The 12463-nt window shown below is 38.3% G+C and overlaps 1 protein-coding gene across 2 annotated transcripts in view; it reads left to right on the top strand.

The window, feature by feature from the left end:
* Positions 1-12463, top strand: part of LOC104281165 (RAC-gamma serine/threonine-protein kinase) — a 132296-nt gene that overhangs the window by 101839 nt on the left and 17994 nt on the right. The gene's annotated exons all lie outside the window — the stretch shown is intronic.

Here is a 12463-nt window from a genome sequence, read left to right as displayed (position 1 = left end):
TGTGCATTTTGCTTCTCACGTTTGCCTTCCACTGTTAAAGTTTTTGTCTTCCAATGATTTCTTCAAAAATAATCTTCCATCTGTCTGTCACTTGGAACATATGATCCTGCTTAACTGAACTGTATAACTAGCGTTTATATAGCCTCAGTGGAGGCGAGGGGGAATAGGAAGGTACTGAGTTCGCTGGGTTTTACCCGAACTCCCCAGTTGCAGGGAGAGGGAGTTGGCATTTTAGACATTTCTGCTAAAAATAGTTCAGTGTACCAACCTCAGAACTGGCTGAGGTGAGCACCAAAAATTAACTGATTCCTAGTACGTAAGCAGAAGTGGCATGCCAGGGTCTGCCACCTCGTCTTTACCATTAGCTAGCGTTTGGAATGCTGAACATCACACTTCTTGAGGATTGGTAGAAAGATGGACACAAGGATATTGGTTTTGGTTCCCTTTGCCTCTCTCGTTTGGCCACTTGAGAATCTATATGGTAGCTCGTCCCACAAATGGTCTGCTCCAGTATTGGTGCCGACAGCTCTGCCACTGATGCCTACTAACAAAAAGCAAGGGAAGCACTCTAAAAATTGTCTTTTTGGCCTGTCTGGCTTCAGTGAGCAGTACTGATTGTGGTGCTCAGAAATGCCCTTCTGCCTCTCTCCTGGAGTTCCCGAACACAACTCCAGTATTCACATAAAACCATTTTTATTTTTTTTACTTAATGCCAAGGATTTTATGGATGCTGTATTAGGTTTTGTTTCCATTCTTCTCAAGATTGCTCACTGGCATAGTACACGCCTGATACTGAAACAACTTTGTGGTCAACCTAGAGGGCTTTACAAGGCCCATCAGTCCTGCTGTTTGTTTAAAGGAGGATTCTTCAAGGACTTCCCTACCTCTTGCAGCAACTCAACACTGCCAGACAGTCTCTATTAGGTGTCATCTTTGAAGAAGAACGTGCCGTAGTTTGAAGGGAAAAGGTGAGGAGGCACTGATTCAGCACGGCTCTTTATTTTCAGGAGTATTGAATCCTGAGTAGCAGCAGTGAGCTCTGGAACATACTTCAGCAAGCAAGTTTAGATTGCCTTTCATGCTTCCAGCAGGGAAACATCAAAGTAGCTAAGCCAGGGTAAGGTGGATCTCTTCCTTGCATGACATCCTCTCAGGTGAAAGTGTCCTCGTGGATCCATATGGAATTATTTCCCAAGCTGTTTTCAGAATTACTCTTAATCAGAAAATAAGCATACCTGTTGCTATGTTTTCCCCATGAACCTTATGTTTCTGAGATGGAAGTAGTCATTCCCACCCCCTGCTGTAAAGGCTCGTTTATCTCACGTTGCAAGGGCACAGTTTCATACAAGACCCGAGGCTGGCTTGAAAGATCCAGAAAAAAGCCAAAAAGAAAGTGGACAGTGGGTCACACGCTAAAAAACGCAGTGAGATTACCAGGCTAGAGCCACTTTTCATCTTTGGAGCTAGAATTACTTCTCTGGACCATTGCTGATTTATTTTTTGTGGTGCCCACCTGGCAGTTTATGTGTACCTTCACCAAGCACTGTGCTCTTACAGGGGAATGCAGGGCTTCCAGCTAAGTGGTTGCACAGACACATTCCCTTCCTGTTGTCCTCTGCTAGTCTTTCCCTGTTATCTAATGCCAGTATTCTACAGTTTAAATAAAACTAAAATAGCACTGACTCTGCTTGTTTTACAGTTATGTGCCAAGCATAAAAGATGGTAGAGTATGAATACATCCTCTAGGGAGAAAATATTTGTCACTGTCAAATAGCAGGCCTTATATATACTTACAGTGCAGATGTACATTTTGGTCACAATTATGGAAGAATAAGAAAGTAACTTTTTATTTGTGAAATTTTAAAGTAATTTGAGAAATAATTTGGTTATCTGAGAAATAGTGAAATCCCTTTATTATCTGCAGTAAAACTAATATTTTTTTTTACAAGTCTAATTTTTTTTTTCTTCTGGTGTGTGTAAATGTAGTAGTAATACTTAATATTTCCCTCTGTTCTAAGAATTTGCAGTATTGGTCTTTTTAAATGTGTGCGATATTTTATAGTTTCTCTTTCTTAGTAGTTTTTCAGGATGAAGAGACTGTTTCTTACGAGTCTATTTCCATAGTTATCCTTCAAAGGAAGCTGTCACGTTAGAGATCATTGTGGTGTCAAAGAATGAACATAGATCCAATGAGAAAAAGATGAATTGTGAATCCATTTAGGAAACACAGATGTATACTTCATTTTTTTCAGAAAAAAATGATGAAATGTTTCTTTTGCAGATTTGCAGTGGCAGAGGCAGGACAGGACCATATGTTTTTTCCAGACAGTATAACTTGCTTAATAAAGAAAGACTAAAACTGAGAAAGTTCTTGTAGTTTTAAATATACCTGTGAGACTTTTAAAAGCAGTTTGATACTTTTCACTTGATCATCAAGGATCAAAGACTTTCTGTTAAAGATACAGACCTCTACAGACTTTCTTTAATAGAACACCCCGGAAATGAAGCTACTTGTGCAGGGAAATGAAAGTTCTTGCGACTCCGGTCATTAGTAAGGGTAATTTCGTATATGAGATTTCAGGTTTTGGTTCTCTGCATTTCAGTTCAAGTTCTTAGGACTAAATGTGTACAGTCTTATTTACAAAAGGGCATTTACTGTGGCACTAAGTTTTGGTGTCAAGGTAGATACCAGAAATTCATTTTGAAGCTTTTAATCATTTTAATAACAGGAGAGATGTTTTGGTTATGAGCAAGTCTGGGAGGTACTTTGTGGATAATCATTCAAATGACTCTTCATAGTTGTAGATGGTCAGTGATATTTTGGTGTAGGACCTCATTAAGGTTCATTAGCATGAAAGTACAGATTAGGTGAATGAACGTATTCCTATAACAACAGTAGTCTTTCATTTAAAAAAAACATATAGAAGGACCATTTCAATAGAGTTCACATGGTTACTATCACTTAAAGGTACGTGACAAGAAGAGTAGAGTAGCTTCATAGCCTTTGTCCATAGGCATGAGAAGATCTGCATGTCTTATAAGTTATTTTAAAACATGAGCAGTGGAGATTAAAGAAATGCTAAGATCAGTGGCACAGTGCTTATTTGGCCTGTGGGGTTTTTTTTGTGATCTTTCTTTTGGAAACAGAGTGAGAGAGATTGTGTGTCATCAATTATTTCTCTTAAGTTTTATCTCAGAGAAATGAAAGATAAAGCTCTTTTATCAAGAAGCAACTGCTGTCTTTCCTCGCTTTTCATTCAGTTTCTTACCTACAGCTTTCCTTTTTGAGAAGCATATGGCTTTGTTGTAGGGGTTACCCAAAATCTAGAACTTGGCCATTTAAGTTCAGTGGCAGATTTTCGGCAAGGACAAGTGTGGTACCCTGAACTACAGGCATGATTATAGAAAGAAAAAAACAATCTTCCCTTGATTACAGGAATTGAAGTTGAATTTTCTAAGACTGTTGTGGTGTATGCAGATTATAAAATGTTGGGGTAGAGGCAGAAAAAGTGCTTTGTCCCTGGTTCACCTGTGCATTTGCTTCATTCTTTTAAGCCTCTCTTGTTAAAAAAATATCCTTGATCAGGATGTTTGCTAAAGGCAGTCTGGTGAATTTTTGAACTGAGACTATGATGATACCACACAGCTCATCTGATACAAGTTGAAACTAAGTGATAATAAGCAGAGAGGGAACCAATGAAATGCACCTAGACAAACTAGCAAGGAAATCAATGTTTTCAGGTTTCGCAGGCCTCATAGCAAAGCAGCGTTCGACACAGGGATGTTAATGCAGATAGAAGTTACACTGTGAATGTTACGGAAGAGCTTCTTCAGGTGTGAGGCAAAGCCTGATGATGCTTGTTTGGAAAGAACTTGATGAAAGTAGCCAACATCATGGATAAACTGAGGCAGGCCAATTGAGAGAGGTGAGCTACAGTGAAGATATAAAAAGAAAAGCAGACTATACTACAGAGAAAATGGATTAGTATAGGTAATAAAGCCAAGGCTTTTTTTTTTTTTTTAAATGAGGGAGAGAAAAGAATTTGAGTGAAATAAAAAGGAGGATGGCAAGTGGAGTTAACAGGAGGTAAAAGGAATTAATGAAATGAATCTAATGATCTCACAAGTAGATTGATAGGCCAAAAAGCAGAGGTCAGAGATGAGGAGATTTTTCTTACGGGGGGAAAAATGTGGTTGTGGGCAGGAAAGAGAGTTTGGACTAAAAACAATTATGCTATTTTGTGAAGTTCTCTTAATATAAACTAATAGAATGTTTTGCAGACAGGCACAAAAGGCAGGAGAAATTGATGAGCAACGTAAAATGAAGAGGAGCTTGGTGGACAGTTGTTTGGTTTAGAATATAGAGAAACTAAAGGACGGAGTAATTTTTGTCACGGCTTATGCAGTTTCCTTTTAATCTCCCTTTGCTTTAAATTTCATTTGAATTTAAAGAAAATGAGGCACTGAAGTAATGTACTTTTTAAAGTTCTTTTATGTAAGTAATAGATATTTACCATTATTTTCCACCTCTAGAACCACTGGATAGAAAAGGTAAATAGGGGAAAAGGGAATTTGTGGACAATGGCACAGATTTAACAGGTAGCAGCTGTTAGGATGTTGCTAGATGGGACTTGCATTCACAAGGCTTTAAGACCAGTAAGAACTTGTACGAGTTGGACCAATACTGTGAAGCGAGACTGGAAGAGAAACTTTATGTTAGGCTTGGTCTTCCATCATGCTCCAGAGAGCAAGTGCTCACTCATATTCGATTGCCTCTGGTGAGCATTAATGAAGATTGATTGTTGATGGTTTTTTGGGTTTATTTAGGGGAAGGGGTAGATCCTGTTTGGCTTTTTATTTCCTTTGCTTCTGTTAATTCTTGTTTGTAGAGAAAGGGTAGCGAGACACTCCACCAAATTGTCTGTGTCATTAAAAATATATTAGTGTTCTGGTTCCTAGTGGTTTTACTAAAGACCTGGGAGGCCTGTACTGGTGCTCTAGCAAGACAGAGAGAATTTTGTATATGAAATTCTCTTAAGAGTGAGGTTAATGTATTTTTGTAGGGTGAAAGGCAAGTTTACTTCTCTAGCTTTAGACTCATTTTGTCATTTTTTCACAGAAAAACTGTATTAAGAAGTGCATTTATAAGCAGGAAGGCTGTGCTAAAGCATGACAGAGCACTGGAAACAGCTCCCTCCACCATTCCCCTCTTGTGCCTTGGTGGCAGTTTCCAGCTACTTTGCAGCTAGAAACACTGTCTGCTGCGTTGTTAAGGAGTTTCATTGCATTTCTATACATTTCTACCCTTGGCTTAATGTCTTTGCCTCTCCGGCATTTCCCTGCGATTTCATGCGCTCTCGTAATGACGAGAGTCCTTTCTTCCTTGTCTTGCGGTAGCTCGGAGAGAAGACACAGGCTGAGACTGGCCAGAAGTAGGCTGCTTGTAGCATCTTATCCGGTGCCTCAGGCAAGACTGTAGAGACAGACTCAGTCAAGACGGATGTGTGAACTCGTGTGGATGTATTTCTGGGTTTTGTTCCTCTCTTTGAATATAATCTTTTTAGTGCTGAGCTAATTATGTAGTCTCAGTTTTACTGTTGAGTTAGAGTACCTGATCAACTTTCCAACTGTAAAACAGTTTGAAAATCAAATGTAGCTTACATGCAAGACCCAACAAAATTAGAAGTGTTAAGTACGTTTTGGCAGTTCACTTTTATTATGCCCAGTCCTCAAATGTACCAGCAGACAATCATCTGAATGTTAGTTATTTTTCACATGCTTATGTGATCACACAAAAAGTACATGCTAAAAAGAAGCAGATGGTGACAGATGGGGAAGGTTGAATAAGGTGGTTTTGGAAACCTAGAAAAATGCACTTCTGTAATAGTGTAAAAATAAAAAATCTTTGATCGCCAAGTTAGAATGAACAAAATAGTGCCCCCCCCGAAGATAAAAAAAACCACACCCAGAAAAAACTTTACTGATGAAAAGAAATGGAACTACAAGTGTTCAATGTGTATTTAAGAAAGTATATTATATGTGTTGTCCAAGGATAGAACATTAGTTTTTATCAGCCAGAGACTTGGAAAGGCAGTAGTTGTATTCTATTTTCGTTTTAAAACTGATGCATTCAAATTAGTCGTGTTCCATAGTCAAAGAATTCTGTCAAAAAGGGTCATTCTTTGATGTGAGACACTGACAGTGTTGCAGGTTGTGATTATATTTTTCTTCTGATGTCACAAGTAAGATTTTAACCCTCTTACCACTGTTATAAATAGATTGTGTAATGGAGCAACCCATGTGACTAGAGCTAATCTGTAACAGGCAGCATTACCTTTTTGTTATATAGGCAGATGCGAAGCTAAGTAAGTAGAGAAGGTATAATCAACAACAAAAAAGTCATCTTTTGTGTGTAGACCACCACATCCAAGGACCTACCTTACTGTGAGGATTGCAAATTTGCTTATTCATTTGCACTAGTTTAATGGAGTCTTAACATTCATACCCATTGAGTTACATAAACAAAAAAGATATTCCTTTTTAAAAATTGAAATGATGAGATGTATTTTATTCCATAAAATAGGAATTATATATTCTGATGAATATTTAATTGCTGACTCTTCTACTAACACTGATGCCCTAAATATTTTTTTCTTTTTTATTTGAGTAGGTGTTTGTCTTAACCTGTAGTATGAGACATGACTGCTTCCTGGGGAGGCAGAATGCTTTGCTTTTGATGACTGGCTTTTGCTTGAAACCAAAAAGCCCCGACTTCGGATAACTTGTACTTGTTTTCCTGAAAGTACAGTTAATTTGCTCAGTACCCAACACTGTGGTGATGTTGTTGTGCTTTGCTTAACTGGTTTTCTTTTGGCTTCAAAAAGATAGTTCAAGTTGGTTTACTCTCTGTTTACCTATATGCTTAATGCATAATCTAATCCTGAGCGGAGGAACAGTAGAATTTGTTTTTCCTGTGGTTTAGTTTTGGTGTGTGTTCTTGAACAGCTCTCTGTTGTGTGTCTGGCTGCATTGTATTTCTGGGTGAGGACTAGCAGGAGGGGCGTGAGGAGGAATAGCATCTATGCCTGAAAATATTTTCCCTTGATTTATGGGAGATTTCATAGTATGGAATTCTCTATTTATACTGGAATTCTGAGTACCAAATTATTTTTTTTACATTGAAAAGGAATGGAAATCGTTTTATCTTGAAATGTGAGCACCTCATGAAAATTCAGATGTGGTCCTTTTCCTGTTTTGTTATCATTTATGTGCCACATTGTGCCATGCTCTTAAGTCGTCAAAAATACTAGTGACTTGAATTTGGGTATTTTTGTCGGCTTGCCGTTGCCTGCGAGGCCCTGAGATGACCACGATGGAATGTGGACGAGGCAGGGTATCCAGGGCAGAACATCATTTACTGGGAAGCATTTAGATGAGGGTATGAATGCATTGCTCACTTACATATACAGCAGAGTTCCTGCAACAAAAGATAAATTAGTACAAGAGTTAGACTTACTCCTGAAGCTGGATAACCAATGACGTAACAAGAATTTGAATTTTCATGAGATCTACCTGATTTCACCAGGCACAAAAAACAATTGTCCACATGCAGTATCAGACTTCTCAAGGGGAAAGATGTAACAAATATGCAAAAAATAATAAAATAATAAAATGAAAAAAATAATAAAATGAAAACCTAGAAAACAGTTTGTCTTCTCATTGCCCATAAATAAACTGTTGTATTAAAACCAAAACTTTAAAGGAGAGAGCAGTTGTCTAATAAAAATTGCATTTTTTTCAAAGCAAATAAATACAACCATTCTTACAAAGACTGTCTCAATAATGTGCTTGAAGCTTTTTTTCATTAGCTTTCATTTAATCAATGCAAACATTATTTTCATCTCAGTAAAAGCCTGTAGTTTTTCTGAGAATAATGAAGCATAAACAAAAGCTGAACAAATACTGTTTACCATGGTAAAAATTCAAAATAATTTCAGGAAGAATGAGCAACCAGAAAGAAGTATCACAGCATTATCACTGTTTATTACTTCTTACAAATCTTACATCTTATGGCAGCGTATGTTACAGAGACTACTGCCAGTGCAGTGACAACTCACAGGTCTGCAGTTTTATTTCCAGTAGGAGAGTTGGTAGAGGTATGAGAGACAAGTGGCATCTTTCTATAGACTGGAATCATCTTTTGATTTTACTTGCCACCTTCTCTGAAAAGTGTCTGTTAATTCCAGATCAGTTTTTTTAACTTTCTGAGGTTTTTTTTGTTTATTTGCTGGAGGTTTTTTTTTTTTTTCCATTGAATAGGTTTTACTTTTGAGAGATCTTCTTTAATGTGATGTAGTGGTTCTCTTGTATGTTTGGTTTGGCGTTTTGGTGTTTTCATTTCAATGCAAAGATTGCCATTTTTCATGTAAAATAACGTAACTTTTAAAATTTATTTTAGATTTTACTGAAGTCCTTTGTAGGAGGTTAAACACCTTAATTAGTGTTGCATGCTCTTTACTCTAGGAGACTTCGCTTGATTCACATTTGTACCAGGATGTACCATTTCTGATGCAGCAAAACATGTGCCAGCAAATGAAAAAATAATCTAGTTTGCTATTTATTTCTTTAAGGTTATTTAACAAAAAGTTGGGTAAGAAGGGGAAAACCTGCAGTACAAAATAGATTAGGAAGACAGTCTGCATTAGGACTAGAAGTAAAACAGCAGAGCAAGCCAGATGCAAAATGGAGAGAAAGTACCTGCAAAAATTAGAGCAGTAGAAAATTGGAGGACTGATAGAAAACTTTCTTCCGTGACTGAATTCTCAGGTATATATTTCCCAGAGTATCTGTAATCTTGACATTTTCCCTTTTAAGCTCTGTAAAATAAAAGCAATGAGTATTCATTTCACTGTTTTTTTACTATTGGCACAGCAATGCTTTCACTGTTCGTACCCAGATACAGTTATAGTAACTAAATTTATACAGTACTTGTCAAATATATCTTTCTGCAGGAAGGATTTACATACAGTTGGGTAAAAGTCTGTTTCTCTAGGTAAATGTGTATTACCTTTGTTCATCAGTGTTAGATTATAAACTTTCTCATTGTTGTTACCACAACTGATAGAAAGTTCTATCAAATGCACTTTTTCATTTTTGTTGAATAATGTGTGGGTGAGTATTTGTTAGCGAACCAACAACTGTAGCAATAAAAATGTGTGAAGGGCTACCAGGAATGCTTAAGGAACGTACACTCCACCTGAACCGTAAGGTTAATTGAGAACAGTTTTTTCCCCTTAAGTTAGCAGTACATTGGTGTATCCAAGTTCTCAGTTTTCTTTCACAATATAGGTGTGCAGACAGTTTGTTTAGATGTTTAAATATTTTCCCATCTGTTCTGTAAAAATTATTGATTGAGCAACAACCTCAATGTAATGTCCTATCAGAAAGTCTATATCTAATGTAACTACGACAAAAATGTGATTGCTTTTCCAATAAGTTGCCATGGTTATGTAGCACAAAGTACAAAACCAATATTTTATATTGTTCTTTCAAAGATAAAACCCAGTGGTGATAACTTTTTGTAGAAGATTGACAATTAATTGTGTGAAGCCTTCATGCTCAAGGTTATTGTTAGATTTGTCTGTGTCTACAGAGTCCACAAGTTACAGCAGCTACCTACCACTTAGAGGGCTGTGGGAAGTACATTTCTTGGTTGTGGGAATTTCTGCTGTGTAATCACAAATCTTCCAGAGGCTGTTTTGTTCCAAGATAATGCATTAAAAACAGAATTAAGGGTTTTTCTACATTTTGTGTCTGAGGCAGTGGCACCTTGTCCAGTGTTCTGTGACTAGTGAACTATCAGAGAATCCTGGTTTCTCTGAAGGCAGGGGGAAATATGTGATGGACATAAGATGATCACAGACTTCACCTGCTAGAGTGATGACTAACCTCAAAAAATTTTTTTTCCCAGAATGTTGTAAAAGCATTGCATGTGTTTGTATCAGCTTCTCTTTGGCTGACTCATTTAATTGCTGGCTTCCTAAGTCTGCCCCAAGCCCTTGTAAATAAGAGTCTGCAGATGTGTCTCAAGCTGCTGCCTCCCAAAGAACTTTCGGCTCTAGCTACAGAAGAAATACAGATAATAAAAGATACCTTTTAACTGTTTTTCACCATAAAAAAATTAAATGGACATCATCAAATTCTGTGGACTGTATGTTGGGCTCTTAAAGGAGTGATGTAACTAAAGTAAAGGACATGTGGAGATGTACTGACTGGTAAACCTAAAGATTAAATTCTGCGACCACTGGTGAAGTAGAGGAGGAAGTCTTTTTTGTGGATGTTGCTTTCTGGGAAAGAAAAAACTTCCAGGGATACTAACGATATTTATTAATATTTTCAAGTCCAACACACTGCACTTTTCAACAGTGGGGAGCAGTGTTAGAAGATTGCCTTTTTTTTTGTCAATAAATGCAAATACAAGAATATTTCTTTTTCTTATCTGTAGTTACTTGTCAGCAAAATGAATTGTTATATGTGAGGGGCAAATACAATTGAATTACTGTGATTTTAGCAGCACTGCAGTGTGTTTGTATTGTCTGAGTCATCACAAAGACTAAGTTCAGGCTGGGAACTGAATATTTCATTTTGCATGTAGGCTTTGACAGTCTTTGCTCCCTGTATAAAGCACTGTTCTGTTGTACCATTGTATGTGTGCTCATTGCTGATCTCGCTCCCCTGAAACCCCAAAGTTTGCAGAGGCGATCGAGTCAGTAGCAAGTACTGTTTTCCCTTGTTGCAGTTGGCTATTGCTGCTATCCCAGCAAATATAGAAAGGAGTTGAGTTGCCTTTTGACCACAGTACAAATGAAAGTTTTAAGGTAAAGAAATACATAGCTTTCCCTTACCTGAAACTGTAATATTGTCCAATGCCTCTAAAACATCCATAAAGAGCACTAAAGCACTTGTAGATGCCTGGCTAATGTTTCTTGCTTAGAAACATTAGAAAGTATGTTCCTTAACCTCTTGCGTATTTATCTAAGACTGGAAAACCATAAACTTCTATAGCACTTCTGCAGCTTTTTGTAAAGCATCCGTGTAAACCCAGGCTGAGTCCTCGCAGCGCAGGCGTAGGTGTAAGTTTTAGAGAAGCACCAACGCCTGTACAAACTGCGGCGGTGTCAGTGCAGCGATGAGTTGATGCCAGCTCCGGAACCCTGTTACACTGCTGAAGTGCTTTAGAGAAGTACAGGTTGGGAAGAGTATCAGGCGCTTGATCTTCCCATTAAGTGAGCTGTTGCACCTCTCTGCACGCAGGAGTAACTGGCAGGTCGGTGTAACTTCTGTGGGCAGAGTTCGACAAGCATTTCTTTCTGCAGCAATTCTGCATTCGATGCTGCCTGCCCTGATGTTCTTGCTTGTGCTGCTGCAGCTGATTGTGAAGCAACTGAGTGGCTTAGGTCAGAAATCTTGATTCAGATGAAAAATACCTCAGGCAAGGTAAGGGAAGCTCCGGTGACGGAACAGAAACAAGAGTGTGAGTTAGGCTGGCACTGCCTCTGAAAGAACCAATTGTTGAACTACAGCCCTAAAACCAAATGGAGTGAGATTCCCTCAAGTAATAAAAATTATGGTAATTTTTTTGAGTTTTATCTCCCATAATCTGTGGTCTCATCCAGACTGAACAGTGGTCAGCCCACCTCCTGCTTTACTTGACACTGGGAAGTCACTTGGGCGCAGTGATAATGCGAGGTTATAAAACAGGGATGGGCGACTGTAAATATCCACACACTGAAGTTAACATTGTGCTGAAGCTCTCATCACCTAAAACCTCACCTAGATCTTCATAAGGTTACTTGGGATTTTGGCACTTCGTGTGTGAAGTAAATAAAGGAAGGGAAGTCATATATCTGAACGATCTGACTATTTAAACAAATTTTGTGGAAGAAGGCACGTTAACTTCATCTTCATGAAAACGCACTTGGCAGTGGTACGTACCCAGTGTAGCTGCGCTTTCTGTAACTTACGAGTTCCATGTGATCCTTCTGTGTGAACCTCCTGGAAAATATTAATATGTTATTTTACAACAGATACCACAGTCATTGATCTCGTACCTTTTGTGTTTGTTTTGATAGACCTGCTGCCTTTCCTTGAAGGGACTGGATTGTTAGGATGGTGCATTTGCTTAGAAGATGAATTTGTGGGCCCTTACAGTGGGGAACCAGGATTGACTGGAGGTGATGGAGGCGGCTTTTAAAGGCAACATACAAAGTCCAAGAGATCAGACGTGGCACGGTGTCTGTGCCTGGCCAGGTGCTTAGGCTGGTACCCCATGTATACAAGGATACCCCACAAGTACTGGAGGGCAGCAGTGTCAGTCTTCACAACTAAAGGAGCCATTTCTAAAAGCAGGGATCCTCCTCACAGTAGGCAAAAGATTGAATTATTCATTGGTAGAAAGCCTGCA

This window comes from Apaloderma vittatum, unplaced genomic scaffold (assembly GCF_000703405.1).
Source record: "Apaloderma vittatum isolate BGI_N311 unplaced genomic scaffold, ASM70340v1 scaffold120, whole genome shotgun sequence".
Taxonomy (NCBI): Eukaryota; Metazoa; Chordata; class Aves; order Trogoniformes; family Trogonidae; genus Apaloderma; species Apaloderma vittatum.
This window is presented reverse-complemented; position numbering and strand designations above follow the sequence as displayed.